The sequence below is a fragment of the Semicossyphus pulcher genome, unplaced genomic scaffold, assembly GCF_022749685.1.
Source record: "Semicossyphus pulcher isolate SPU_LCO1_2020_fin unplaced genomic scaffold, fSemPul1.0.p SCAF_15, whole genome shotgun sequence".
Lineage (NCBI taxonomy): Eukaryota > Metazoa > Chordata > Actinopteri > Labriformes > Labridae > Semicossyphus > Semicossyphus pulcher.
The window spans coordinates 21,134,594-21,150,667 of NW_027211659.1; the positions used below are offsets into that span (position 1 = coordinate 21,134,594).

Below are 16,074 nucleotides of genomic sequence, written 5' to 3' on the forward strand. Positions count from 1 at the left end.
TGTTTCCCTCTCCCTCTTTTCTCCCTCTCTGTCCTCCCATCTGTGAGTTCAGATGAACAGAAGTCTCCCGGGGCTTTTCATTGGCCGGGCTCCACACTAAGAGGCGAGCTAATTGGCCAGCTGGGGCCCAGCCGGTTGTTGGAGACAGGGCATTGGCCGAAAGAAGGGTCAAGTGACATGTCATTGGTCAGATTGGCCGGTAACCTGGCAACCCTTCAGACTTTCCCTCTTGAGAAAAGCCTGGTGGGAAAGAGAAAAATCAGGGAAGACTGTTGACCATCATTTGGCAATGGACTCACTGGAAAATTGTTAGTTAATTTGCAGCTTCTCAGTGATGTAAAAGTGTGTGTTTGTGGGAGTAGCAAAGTCCTTGCAGTCCTTGTTTGAATTCGCAAATAGCCCTAAATCATGAGGTCCCAATTTGTTGCACTGTGTCACCTTCAGCTTTACAAATGTATCAAACCAAACAGGCAGGAGGTCACAGCCAAATGGTTACCATGGCAAGCATGAGTGTGTTACTTGTGTGTTCCATTTGTGTGTTTTATCTGTTGTTCTAACGCTGAGTTTAGACGAGATGGTGATAGATTATAAACAGCACTGAATGCAGTTATTCCGTTCGGCTCTCTCCAGTTTTATTTCTCTGTGATTTGAATCCAACTACCAACTGTTTATCTTCCCTCTCTCCATCCCCTCTCCATTATTTGCAGTTTCCTTCAGGGTCTCCTTAGCCTCTCTCTCCTAATCTTCCCCTCCTGGTTTTTCACCTTCCTTTACTCCTCTTCAATCCTTACTGTACATGTTTTTGTCCTTCAAGTGCATACACTCAGTAGAGGCTTGTTGGAGTCCGAAAAGTCCTCCAATGTGTTTTGTCATTTCCTTCCAAAATAACCCATCTGAGCAATTTTCGATCTGGAAACCATTTCAGTATTATTATATTGTTTGTTGGTGCCCTCCAAACCCATTTCACTGATAGGGAAACAGAGCATGCCAGTGATTAGATGGCCAACGAATTTTAGGAATGCTCACCCGCTCATTAGAGCAGATCAATAGTAAGTATTTGAACACAACTATTTCTAAGAGATATTACCCACATTTCCTCAAACTTGAGCTTGAGAATGATTGTACTCATTGTTAAAAGAATCTCAAATGCCATTTGGAAGGAGATGAGAGGCGCCGCCCTTTGTCCACCAAGAGAATAACGTCTCTCCATTTATTTCCACCTTTGCTTCTCAGAGACAGTTGTCATTATCAGGTAATTTTAAGTGTTTGAACAAATGACCAATGATGCCATTACTGTACTGCAGACAGCCTCACCAGTTAAGAAAGAGACACAATCCTTCCCCCTCTCTCTCTTTCACTTTCACTGTAGGTCCATATCTATCCACCTCCACCTTTTTATTAAGTAGCAGAGTGAGCTAATCCAGAGGAAATGAAAGGTGGAGGTTAGTCACCAAGGATTAGTCTGGTCCCAGGACATCAAACGTTCCATTCCCACCCAGGAGATAATCACAGCCAGGTTAGCCAGGAAATTAAGTGACTGGCTTTCAGACGGTTTCTAATCCCCGTCTTGCTCTCTCCTTACATTTCTCTTTCTTTCCCACCCATCCTGCTTTCTCTAATTCTGTCCCCCTCCCCTGCCCACCCCCCGTCTTCCCCACCTAAATCCACGTGGCCAATCTTCAACAGACTGCTTGTGTCTGCAAGAAAACTTCCATCTCCATTTCTTGGAGGGTATTTGACAGATGACACTATCCACCCTTGTACTGACGGTAATATCTGACCCTTCAGCCAAGTCAGAGCTTTCAGACAGATTGAAAACTCTTCAGTGATGTTTCAAATCTCTCTGTCGGCATTTTGAGAATTTCATGCGTACAACATACAGTTATCCACCTGGAGAACTTAGTTATCCTATAGTGTAGGCTTATTCTCACACCCAGCAATTTCAAGTACATTGTGAAAAAGGTGAATTACGCCTTTAAGTATTGTTAACAAGCAGTTTTATTGTTCAATATCTGGAAAAGATGGACCACTAGAAAACACAAAAAATCTCAGGCTCATTTGATATTAAAAAAAAGCTGTGGCTCAGTGGTAGAGTCGGTCGTCTCTCAATCGGAAGGTTGGGGGTTTGATCCCTGACTGCTACAGTCACATGTCGAAGTGTCCTTGGGCAAGACACTGAACTCCAGATTGTTCCCGGGTATGAACGCATAGATCCTGATTGGAAATTGACACTTAGGTCATTGCCATCAGTGTGTGAAAGCGAGAATGTAACATGTAGTGTAAAAGCGCTTTGAGTGGTCGGAAGACTAGAAAAGCGCGAAGTACAGTCCATTTACCTTAGCTTTAAAAAGTACTTGTGTATATTTGTGTACTATTCTGTTCTTCTAAGATCCCCAGAAAAAACAAGATTGTGTGTGTTTCTGTATATGTGTACATACCTGTTCATGGATTATGGATTGCTGCTTACTTCCACAGCATGTCATCCAGCACATAAGCAAATATTTCCTCCATTTTCTTCACTTTTGTCCATCTATTTTTATTTTGTCTCATGCTCATTTTGCCTCTCATGAAATTAAAATCCAAAATATCGGCCTGGTTTGTATCCCTGTTTTTAAATTAGGATACTAGGTCCATTCTTCCTTTCCAACAATTACGGGGGTGTTCTTCATTTGATGGTGGTCAGAACAGATGATATGCCCAACATAATCTTAATCAAAGGTGTAAAGAGTACTGAAATATTCAAGTAAAAGTACTGTTACTTGACTCAAATTGTACTCAAGTAAAAGTACGAATGTAAAAATGACTCAAGTAAAAGTAAAAAGTAGCTCACTTAAAGTACTTTTAAGTTAGTTACTTTCCCACCCTGCTGATTTTTAAAATCAACACATTTTGCCAAGGTTACCTGACACATGCATCCTATGCAAATGAAGTAAAATTAATGTTTTGGTGTCAAAATGACGAGAGATGGACGTTTTGTCAAAGAGTAAGATCCTTTGTTTAACCAGAAACAGCAATTATATGGCTCTCTTCATAGCCACCAGACTCCATTGACAAAAACAGTAATTTTACCTCATACAGTAGAACACGGGACTTTCAGATGGTATACCGCTGCCTCGATCGGTTAGTTTGTTTGTGTTGTTGTGTAGTGTTTAAAAGGGTTAGTTCTGTTCCGATCTAACGTGTGTTACGACACATAACGAGGCAGCGGTAGACCAGCAGGTCCCGTGTTCCGCGAGGTAAAATTGCTGTTTTGTTAATGGAGTCTGGTGGCTTTAAAGAGAGCGATCTAACTGATCTTACCTTACGTGTCGGGCTAGTAGTTGCAGCTCTCCTTCTTCGCTTTGGACTCAGTGAAACCGGCACTGCTGTTTTGTTGTGATGCTTGACACTTTATTCTGATTGGCATGTTTTTGATGCATTTCATCGGTGTCTAGTCCAAGTCTGTTCTTTCTAGCTCACAATATCCGTAAATACACATTACTCAGTAACAGATGGATGTATAAATGAAGCGAATTACTTTACTTCATTTAAAACGTTCATTATATCTGTTGAAAATCCTCTAGAGTGCACCAGTCCCAAATTGATGTAATAACAGACTTGTGTTATCAATATGGGAGTGATAGCATTTTCCAATCAAGATTGAGATCTTATACATACTACATTGGTTTCGGACAGTTTTTTACACTCATAGCCACACTCTCACCTAAACTGACATTTTAGACTAGAATACAAGAGAGGAGGAAAAACAGAGTGTCTGAGAAAGGAAAAGAGCAATGTAAGAGTGGAGAGGACAAGACATATAACATGTTGCAGCTAGAACAGTTAGACGCAGGGAGACAATAGGAGAGAAGAGGTCGAGACAATCCTGAGATAAGAAGGGATAAAACACATCAAAAATATAGGAAAGAATCAAAAAACACCCCGGCCTTCACTACCCCCCGACTGGAGCCAATCATCTCAAGGAGGTAGAAAGTGTGTCAGGGAGGCAGACGGAGAAAGTGTCACTTTCATCCTATTACGGCTTCATCTAACCTGCCACTGGAGCCACCTGCTCCCACTGTCACACAATCACACTCAAAAATGTATTTTCTGACTTGTATTCGGATTATGTGCACTATCACATGCATACATTCGCTAACTCTCTTTCTTACACACACACATACACAAATGGAAAGGTGGCTGTGCTGCTCTTATGTGCACATGCTCTTATGCTGAGAAATAAATTAAAGATACTCAAATCCACAAATACACACCCTAAGGTGCTGACATGATAAAAATGGCAGAGGTACCTTGCTCTCATCTTTTGGTGTCTCTGTCCTCTCTTACATTGTCTGAATATCCCTTCAGGTAAACGGTCTCCCCTTTAACCCTTACCTCTCTGCACTTCCCCATAACTTTCTCTCTCTTCGACTCCCTGTTTCTTCCTTGGAATCCACCTTTCTTTGTTCCCCCTAATCCTCAAAGGGGAACTTTTTTAAGTCGGGAAGTTTGGGATAGGGAAAAGGAGTCAGAGACACAGATGGAGAGTAAGGGGGGTGGAGGTAGAGGGATATAGTATCTGTGGCAGGGAGGGGGCTTAGAGCGAACCAAATTATCTTCTTTCACTTTTTAGGCTCCCCTTCTCCTCATCCTTCCCTCTGTACCTCCATATATAACATCACCCCTGACTCTCTTTCTCTCTCTCTCTCTGTCCTCTTATCAACTCCCCACCTTGCACTTTCAAGGACAAGCTAAACTGTTAAGAACACTAAGGACTGGATAAACCTCTGTGTGTGAGTCTGTGTGTGTTTGTGTGCATGTCTGTTGGTGTTAAATCTACGTGTAATTGTGTGTGTCTTTAATTTGACTTCTTTTACTGTATTTATAATATGTGTCTATGTCATTGCAATGGATGTGTGCTCGCTTTGGTGTGCGCACAGCTGAATATAGTGTGTGTAGTTTTGTGTATTTCTCCAAAGGCTTTGCTGCAGAAACTAATCCTATCCTCTCTGCTATCGCCTTACCTTCCTTCTTACTATCATGTATTTATCCCCATCTCTCTCACTTCTACTATACTTGCTGTTTCCACTTCTCTCTCTCTGTCTCTCTCTCTCTCGCTCTCTCTCTCTCTCTCTCCCTTTCTCTTTTTCATTTCTATTCCTTACTTACCGTGCTCACTTCCTAAAATATATAGGTATATAAAGAGAATACACACTGAAAAAGTGCACAGCCAGCTCCTTTTCACTGTTCAAGATCAGACTTTTATTTTATTGTCTGTTCCCATGGCTGCTCTTTTTTGATTTTATTAATCTTCTAGCGGCAACAAATATTTGTTAATATATTGAAACCATGTGTACTCAGTCCCATTATGGTACAAAAAAGTGATTCCCCACATCTTATCTGTTTGGTTTAAACTAACACAGGCTGGTGTGAAAGCTGTCTGCAGGATGTGGTCTCGCTCCACTTCCAAGGAGATTGAGGTGAAGCACATTTGTGGTGCTAAAGTCACACAACTGTGTGCAAGCACATATAGTATATGGGATTTAAGTGTACACATAGAAGATACTACTTTTTTATGTATTTGCTTATCGTAAACTACTACGCAATCTTTTGATCCCAGATACACCAAAGTGTTATTCATTTGTTAGTTATCAGCTAAACTAGGCGTCTGTGTGTTGTACATGTGTCCCATTTATTGTATTTTTAAACTCCCGCCCTAAGAGAAGGCTTAGAGAAGCTAAACACAGGCACAGAGTACGGGACGGCTGAGGCTCAGTGGTAGAGTTGGTCATCCTTTAGTTGAAAGGTTGGTGGTTCGATCCCCAGCTCCCTCAGTCTACATGTCGAAGTGTCTGAACCCCAAATTGCTCTGGCTGGCATAGCCAACGTAGCAGCCCCTGCCATCAGTGGATGAAAGTCCAGCTTGATGTGCTGTCAGCCATTGAAATTGTACTTTATTTTCCACTGTTGGGCAGTATGCCACTTTGGATGCAGGATTATAGCTGACCAAATTATTTGATTTGGTTACCTTTCATTCAGTATGTCTTTATGTTTACCCATTTTGGTCTGTTTTTTTAGCCAACCTGTTCTCAAACCAGATCAACACTTAAGAGATAATTTAATTTAATTAATTTAATTAAAAGGAGATATTTTAGCTATGCAATCAATTTTCTACTATTCTAATGTGTTTTGAATCACGTAGGTAAAGCTCATTTCATTTTAAAAATGTTATACATATTTTAATTAAATTATTTTTCGGAGCCTCTCCTTCCTCCTGAAACCAACAAGCCGTTTTGCCATTCAAAGGTTAACCCTTAGCCACGATTAGCTTGCAGCATTTGGAGTGACTGCATAGCCCCTCCCCCACGTGGGGAAGCGGCCACACTGCACTGTCACTCCAAAGTTGTAGAAAACATGGCTGCTCTAGGATCGGTTATTCGGCCTTACATGTACGAGCCAGAATCGACAGGAGGTATCAGAATGGTCAGCTGAAATCTTTACAACGACTTGACTACAAGCAAGTGCAAGAAAGCAGCCTGAGGTGAATGATGGTGAATGACGATTGGTCGATTTCATTTTCATTTCAATGTGAAACCCATGAAAAATATGAGAATATCCATTCAAAAGATATGGCCCCTTTAAGAAATACCCTTAATGGTGTAGGTTTCTATTAAGGTTATGGTCTCCAGAGGATTACATAAGCCTTATACAAGTGTGTGTTAGTGTCTGTGTGTGTGTGTGTGTGTGTGTGTGGGGGTGTGTTAGTGTGCGTCTCTGTGTGCTGAAAGTTTGTTGGGATGCCACCTGCCTCATAACTTTCTAACAGCCATTTTTTAAAAGGACTTAATTTGATTGATAGGTCTCATACTGATATGCATACAAACACTAAAACAAACCTAATATGCAGTCACTTCCCCTCCCTCACAAACCCACACTTAATAAACAGGATATGCTTTGCATTAAGTAGTATTAATCGCTGTATTCATGTGAGACGCTTTAAGCTGCGTGCTTTGGGGAAAATTGACCTTCTGTGGTCTTAATTGTGCGAGAGGCTCAACAGCGCTGTGACATTTAACTGTGCACCAAGTCTTAATTCTGAGCCCTTTATTCTAGTGCTGCGCTGACATTTCAGTAGGAGGAGGTTTGTGAATAAAGATGATTGGTGCCTCTTTGGTGTTGTAAACAAACAAACAAATGTGTTTATGATTATTTTATCCTTTCACTATCTCTCTCCGTCTCTCTCACAGGTTTGTCTTTCACTTTTATTGTCATCACACTCCCTCCTTAGGCTGTCGCACTCTGGGTCTCGCAGCAGGCACAGTGAGATTTTACAGCCCAATAGAACAAAGTGACTAAAATTGTGTATGTGCACAGAGGTGGTGCAGATGGTGTTCGATCAATAAGAATGACTCAGCGATTACTCTGCCAGGTGCTGAGATTTCTGGTTTTGTAACTTAACTCCACAGCCCACCTTTTTACTCTGTTTTATAAAAACACACAGGAACACCACCCACTTAGAGAGATGTTTATTTGCTCAAAGCAGGTAAATAACAGCCCAACATGTTTTCTTCCAAAGTTAAAAGAAGGACATCAGGATAATAACTGGATTGTTATGTGTAATTTTTTCATGAAATGTTACTTATTATTTCTGAGCCAGTTTGCCTATGCTGTAGGCTATATTGATGTTGTGTAGACTGTATGTTTGGTTTTATACTTGATGGAGTGTTGCATGAATGGCTCGATACCATTACCTGTCTGCATGTTCAATATGTAATTACAGCCACTGTCCAGGCTTAACTTAAAAGAATGAAAACTGGAAACAGCTAGTCCAACCAAAGGAAACTAATGCCTCCAATCACTTTTACACTCACAAATAAACATGCTAGATTTCTTAGTTTGTCTATTTCTTATAAACACTATTTGTGAAAACTATAATAAGTAATACGCTCTTTTTTTAATTTTTAAAATTTGACCAAATTACTAAACTGTGATGCAGATCTTTGTCTACCTGATGAACAAGACATAGTTGGTAGAATGACTGTCTTCTGTGTGGTCAACAACATACTTATTAGAAGGCTGGTGAGCCATGTAAAAGCCTCAGAAGAATAGCTGTGTGTGTGTGTGTGTGTGTGTGTGTGTGTGTGTGTGTGTGTGTGTGTCGAGGTGAACTTGTGTGTGAATGTGAATAACTATGTTCTTCCGAGTGTGCTTAGCCTCTTTCCTTCAGCACTGCTTTGTTAAGAGGATGTAGTAATTAGCCTGAGAAAATGGATGGCTTTTCACCAGCAGGTGCAATTACTGCTTTCTCTAGAATGAATGAACGTATGGATGGATGGATGGAGGAATCAATGGATGGAGATTTATAATGGGAAGAATAAATGCAGACTGGGATGCTGTGATGGAGAGTAGGGGCGAACGAACAATAGGAAGTGTGTATGGTTGCTAAGTTGTTCTGTAGCACTTTGTAAGACTACAGTTAGTTTTAATGAAAAAATAAATTCTGTTCGAAAAAGTTTTTTTTTTTATCACATTGGAGAAGGAAGTCTGTCTGCATACTTTAAATTATAGGTTGGTCATATACAGAACGACAGTCCTAATTTGAGAACCTGCCAGACACATGCGTGCTGTTGTAAAATGTGTATCAAATGTTAGCAGTACACAAACTTATAAAATGAAGTGGTGTTTCATTTCCTCATGCACACGGTCATAATCACAGTAGCTTGTCCTGAACTACTATGGAATCCTAACATGGATCAACTGATCATGGCTGTGGCTAGTTCCTAAAAAAGCATACTACTAATATGGTTACTCAGCGTATCTGGCTGCTGTCACACACAAGCTCAGGTAGCCTGCAAACATACTTGTCTGCAACTTTGCTCGGCTAATACGGCATCATGGTCAGTGGCCCAAGGCTTCAAAATATTGTAATCCATGTCCCACTCTATTGTCACTTTGCTGGGCTCCATAAGACTTCAAAATAAAGCAGTCAAGTTAGAGATAATAAATAACTTGTATTACTTTCAAAATAAAGCAGTGAGGGTAGAGATAATAAATGTAACAGTATAAACAGTATTTTGTTAAATTCTCAAAATGAAACTTGGCAACCAATGTTTAATATTTTGTTAATTTTGGACGTGCAACAATGATTTGCAAACATTTGCAGTTTGGCTAGTTTGAGAAACCACAACTACTTGAAGAAGAAGAAGCTATACTTTATTAATCTCAAAGTGGAAAGTCAAAGTTTTCACTCTGTTATTATTACGAACATGCTACACAAGCATAGGCCTGAAATACACACATGCACAAACAAGACCTTATAAACATGCACCAAGGAGAGATGTCAGAGTGAGGGGGCTGCACATGGATTGCGCCCTGAGCAGTTGGGGATTCGTTGCCTTGCTCAAGAACATCTGTCTACCTCGAGGTTAGGTTTAGAAAAAGATCATGGCTTTGGTTTAAATAGAATGTACTTATGCTTGTCATGTAAATTACATACGTTTGCTTCTAAAGCACCCTATGACACCACTTGGGGCAGCTGTGGCTCAGTCGTAGTCAGTAGTCTCTCACTCGGAAGGTTGGGGGTTTGATTCCTGACTGCTACAGCCACTTGCCAAGTGTCCTTGGGCAAGACACTGAACCCCAATAAGTATAACTACAGTCCATTGATTTTTTATTTTAACGTATTACATATTTGTTTAACACAGGCTGAAACGTTTTTTCACCCATCCATAACCTCAAACTGCCCCCTCATATGGACATTCGCAGTCTTTATACCATGTAACCTGACAACCCGCATCAAAACAATAAGCCAGACTTAAATCAGAAATGACGCTAAGGGTACCTATAATGTCCTATTTTGACGCTTTAGGCCACTGACCAAGCTGCTGTATTTGATGACTTGGGAGTGAGAATGGGCTGGCACAGGCATTAGCTATATCACAGCCAGCCACACACACACACACACACACACAGAGAAATCGCAGACTCTTCAGAGCTGTGTGTTAATTGTGTCAGCCCAAAGTGCTGGCTGAGCAGAACGATATGACTGATGCGGATTAGAACCAGCCTTCCCTTATTCATCGATTTCTACATGGGTGGGACGCAGGATGGGGGGATGACGGAACGGAAGCAAAATCTTTTGGTATCAATTTATGGAGGGAGAAAAGGACAATAAGAGTGAGAGAAAGACAGATGGACTGAGAGCTAAACGAAATGTATGGAAGGAGCGCTAAGGAGGGAAGTAACTGATGGAGATTATGCTGCTGCGTTTTGTCATTGATTTTCGTAAAGAAGACAATATGTGGAGGGATACGGAAGATGAATGCATGCAAATGGAAGGGATCAGGAAGAGAGAGTTGTAAATTCAGGGATAAGTGATGGATGGAAAGGGAATGGTGGGCGGAGTAAGATAACACCACGAAGGATGAAGAAAAAAAGAGATCTTTAGTGAGTGTAAAGGTTAGGGAGGGGGACTTAACAGCGCTCAGAGGAACCCTTTATTTCACTTAAGGAGAGTTGGTTAATGAAGGGAGAAGATGAGGTGTGGACATGTGGAGGAGGGAAGTAAGAAGAGAAGGGAAGAAGGGGGGCTGAAGAGGAGGATGTGGATGATGAAAAAGTGTTGAAGAAGAGCAGAAAAAGAGTTGAAGTGAGAGATGAAAGAAAGAGGGGGACACTTCACATTTGGGCTAAGTAGTCTCATTGAGGCAGTGTGCATCTACCAAATACTCCATGTCGATCTAAATCCCTTTGAAATCCTTGAAACAGCTCGAGTGAAAGAGATGGGACGTGGGAGCCATTATGTGTGTGTGTGTGTGTGTGTGTGTGTGTGTGTGTGTGTGTGTGTGTGTGTGTGTCTGTGTGTCTGTGTGTCTGTGTGTAAGTCAGGCCAAGAGAAAAAAGCTTTAAGATAGTCGGAGAATTTGTGTGTGTTAGTGTGTCAGTGCTGAAAGTGATGGGGTGGTGTGTTTTATGGGTAAATTGAAGGGTCTGTTGAAAAGAGAGAGATGAGCCCCTCTTAAAGTGTGTGTGCCTGTGTAAGTGTGTGTTTGCCCATGTGTGTGTCTGCTCCCTCTCCCTTCAGTATCAGTCTCTTCTGCTTGATTTCCGCGCTCTCCTCTCTGCCTCTCTTCTGCTCGCTATGCCGTGAAATGGTTTTTCACTAGACCATTACCCCAACCAGTGCGCTGCACTGCTGCCACAGCCCTGTGCGAGCGAGAGGGAGCGATATTAAATATGTGTGTGAGCGCCTGGAGAGAGAGAGAGAGAGCTGTGTGGTTGGCTGCGTGCATTAGTGAGACTTTGTCAGTGTATGTGTTCAGTAGCTGCACTTGAAAGAGAAAGATTGTGCATGTTTTGTTTACGTGCCAAAGTGGGATTGTGTGCACATGTTGGTGTGTGTGTGTGAGAGAGAGAAAGAAAGAATGGTTGTACAGTATGCCCCACGCATGTTCAGCTGTCGAAGTGTTTGCCCTCACTGAGGCTAATACGTCTTACTCACTCTTGCTCTTGCTTTCAGTCACTTAAACACACCAGTTGTACACACACAGGTACAAGACGCTTTTGTCCGAGCCAACAATCCAGTTGAATTGTTGAGCTGACTTTTTTAAATTATCAACGATAAGCATCCAAGAGTCATATGTATCTTGTTACCTTTGAATTCAAAGAGCAAAATATGACAACAGTACATGTTTTTGTGTTTAGGTCTCAGATAAGTTTTATGGTACAACCCAGCTGGAAATGTTTTGTTCTAAGAACGTCCTGAGAATGCTTTGTGCAATGTTTTAATAATGTTTTGAGCGGGCAGTTTTTATTTGGTTCCCAGAATGTTCCTTTTAATAGTAGGATCACATTTCAGGAACGCTTTATAAATCAGGTCCTGACAGTTCAGGCCGTACTAACATCCTGAAAATATCTTTAGAATGTTGCATTTAAAACGTTATATCTTAGTTTTAACATTACAAGAACTTTATTTGAAATGATAAATATCCTTAAAACGTTGTTTGAATATTAGATTAAAACATTTTCTGTCAAACATAATTAGAACAATGTTAGACAATGTTATGGGAGGCGTTTGTCATTATCTCTAAACAGCACTGTATCAAAGCTGTGTCACAAGTGTAAACTTGGAGAGGTACACATACACAGCTAGGATTGGGTTGTGATGCCACAACAGTTACCAACCACTGAGCACACTACCAAAAAAAATGTATATCTTGGTCCATCAAATTCAAAACCCTGTTTCTCGCTTACAAAACAGCAACAGAAAGGCCTCCTGCCTACCTGGAACGCCCTCATCCAGGTCTACACTTCCTCCCAACCACTATGCTCTGCCAATGAAGGCGCCTGGTACTCCATCACAACAGGGCCCTAAGTCACTAACTAGACTCTTCTCCTCAGTAGTCCCCCGGTGGTGGAATGAGTTACCAAACTCCATTAGGTCCACAGAGTCCCATGAACACCTCTGCACTTAATGATGATATTGAGGATGTTGTTGATGATGATTGGGATATTCATGATGATGATGATTATGTAATAAAAAAAATCTGCCTCTTTACACACTGTGCATTGCCTCTGTGCACTACTTGTCAACACCTATGCCTGATCACACTTGAAGCTGTTTGTTGGCTCTTACTGACCTTGTTCCCTCCTGTCTTAATCGTTGCTTGTGTTGTGTTAACTCTCTCTCGCTCTCTTGAAAAAGCGTCTGCTAAATGAAATTGTAACATTGTCTAATATCATGATTCACTTTGGACATTGTTGACATTGCCCAACCATACACAATGGTTAGGGCGGCTGTGGCTCAGGGATGGAGTGGGTCACCATCCAAATCAAAATGTCTGCTGTTCGATCCCCAGCTCCTCCAGTCTAATTTTCCTAAGTATCCTTGGGCAAGATACTGAACCTCTAGTTGCTCCCGAGGCATAGCCATTATCTATGAATATATAAAAATGATGATGGGCTTTGCATGGCACCGTCATTAGTGTATGAATGCGTGTGTGTGAATGTCGACATGTAGTGTGAAGCGCCTTGAGTAGTAGTCATTTTACAAAACGACATATTACTTAGTAAAGAGAGAGTTCTTCATGAACAAGCTTATTTTTGGTTATTAATATAAATCAAGTAATATAAAGTAATGTCCACCATTCTCCCAACTGCCTCTCAGTGTGTGGGCAGGCAGAGCGATTTGTTGGCTTTCTATGCACTTCCTCAGTTCATATGTACACATGCACATTCATTACACACTCATCTGTTTGTGTTTACTCAGTTTGTGGCATCCCACAGTAATCTGCACTTGATCCATGTGTTTGGAAACACACAGAGACACACTCGAGCAGAAGATTAACAAACCATAAACTCACACTGCCTCTCTGTACCAAGGCACCTTTTAGGTCCATAATACATCGACTTTTAAAGGACAGGACGATGAACCATGAACCATGAAAGGACCAAAACTAACAGTAAATTGCCCCAACTAACAATTATTGTGTTTATGACAAAATCTTACTTCATCCTCTTCTATCCTTCATCTGACGACAATTGATTTTTTAAAATCAATCTTTAATTACAGATATCTGCATATAAGCGCAGCTAACAATCTGGTCCTAGAAGTTGACTTTCAACTCGTCTCGATTCTTGCCTTTCAAGTTTCTAAAGGCTAAAAACAATTGTGCTGTAAAATTAAGTATTGGCCTTGAAATCCATTATGCCTTATCTGAATTACCCAAGATATATCCAACAGGCTACAGCGGGAAGCCCCGAAAAATTGGGCATTGCTAATGTTTTCATTGGAACTAGGGATGAACCATGTTGGATTTTTTGCCGATATCTGATAGGCCGATATTTTCCAACCCAAGCCAATTGCCCATTTCGATGCCGATATATTAGTCACATGTTTTTTTCCACCTAATTGCAGAGAACATCAATTCTCCCCTCTGGTGGAATTGATATCATGGCTTCTCTTATTGTAGTGGCCCACTGGCAGATTCTTGAGATGGGCGATTACATTTGTAGTGTTGAATGAATGAGATTTGGCCGCTCCTCGCATGGCCAATGCTGAGCAACCATTGCAGATAGCAACCTTGTTGTCCGTTTCGGAAACTTTGAAAACATCTTGCATCCTTCTTCATGCTTCATGGAAGAGGCGTCGTACATGCAGAGCACGCGCGCACTCGTGTCAAGTTAATGTAGCATTACGTCAAGCTTTTTTAGGGAATCATCGAGCATAGTTAAAACTTTTCCAGCCATAATCTGCCGACATCGATAATGTGCCGATAATATCGTGTATCCCTAATTGGAACCATGGTACTTGCCTAAGAGCTACAGATACAGGGGAGTTGGAAGGTACCAAACGACAGACACATGAATTGTCAGTTAATTCTTGTAATGGGAGTTGTGAACAAAAAGAAAAGTATAGAATGATGATAAACCCTAAGGACAGTTCAATAAAAAAACATCTTTCAACTGCTTTCCTTCCTTCATTTCTCTGACACCTGCCTCCCTCTCTCATTCACATTCTCCTGCACTCAAGACTCTTGGCCTTTTCCAACAGCCTTACTCATCCCTCTCTCCTCTCTCTGTCTGCCAGATGTTGCATTCACTCCCCTCTCATCTCCCCCATCCTGTTATTTCTGGTTACCTCTTTTAATATCTTGTTAAAATTGTTTCATCTGTGTCCCTTTCACCTCTCCTCTCCTTCGTCCTCGTCTTCACCCCGTTCCTGCTCTTGTTTTGCGATTCACCTCTCATCCCTCCTCTCCCCTCCCTCTGTCACTTCTCAATGGCTTCATAATATCCCTCCTCTCTTCAATATCGCTCTCCCCTGCTCTCTCTATCTCATTTACTTCTCATTCTCCCTCTCCTCCTTTCTTCTGCGTCTAATGCCTTTTCATTCTTTCGCTCCACCTCTCTATTCCCTCCTAATATCCTGCTCTCTCTTCGCCAGAGATATTGAAGCTATAAAGACAGGTGTTCAAAAGAAAGCAGGACCGGCAAATCTGTTTTATATACCTCCTGGCATCGTTCCCTGGAATGCGGAGAGAAGAGAAAGCTGTGGTCTATAATATCTCTCAGCACCTTTTGTGTTGACAGTGTTGCATTGAATCGAGGAGAGAAGGAGCAATATATCCTTCAACTTTTTTTGTCTTCCCCACTTGAGACTCACACATACACTTCACCCTCCTGCATTATGTTCTTTTAGATGTAATGGCCTCTTTTATTCCACTATGTGTGAACACGCTGTACATTATAATTTCACAGGACATTATGTCTTGAAAATGTGCAGATGACATACAGTGATGCTTGTCGGAGATCAACATTTCACAGTGGCAAGCGTGTGATTGACTACATTTGATAGGCTATTTTCAGAGGCTCAGTGCTGCACAGACCCTGAAGGGATCATATAATGCTGCTTATAAGTATTTTTTTTATTGTTAGAGTTCAGCATGTATGCAGAGTCACAACAACATGAATCATATTCACTCTCTTACCCCGCTTTATGTTCAAATGAGTCTCATTTACAATATTCAGTGTGTCTTACAGAGAAGATGGCCCGTGTGTGTGTGTGTGTGTGTGTGTGTGTGTGTGTGTGTGTGTGTGCATTAATGGAGCTTGTTGACGTTCGGGGTTTAGTCGGCTTTTTTAAGGAACGCCGCGGCAGCTGGAATCTCCCTGCTGAATACACCAGGATAATCTCTGACAGAGCGACTATGTGTGTGAGTGCGTGCGCTTGTGCTTTTGTGTGTGTGTGCATGTGTGTGAGAGGGGAGAAAAAAGAGAGGAATGGGAATAAGTGGAGGGAGAGAAAAGAAGATGTGAGGGTGAGAGAGAGAGAGAGAAGCAGCGAGATGTAGAGGAAGAGAGGAAGTCATAGAGATTGAACTGTCAGCAGCTCGACTTAATCTTTTTCTTTTCTGAAGATGGAGATGAGACTTGACTCAGTGTGTGTGTGACTCTGTTTGTGTGTGTGTGTGTGTGTGTATGAGCGAGACATCCTGTTTTGAAGTAACCTAATCTAGGATGGAGACCACCCCCCCAAAAAAACCCTCAGAAGACCGAAACTCTGACTCTAAATCCCTAATAACTAGCCTTTGTCAA

General features: G+C 41.5%; 1 protein-coding gene across 4 annotated transcripts in view; it reads left to right on the forward strand.

Annotated features, from left to right (window-relative positions):
- pard3bb (par-3 family cell polarity regulator beta b) overlaps positions 1-16,074 on the forward strand; it is a 235,392-nt gene that overhangs the window by 191,027 nt on the left and 28,291 nt on the right. The window lies entirely within an intron of this gene.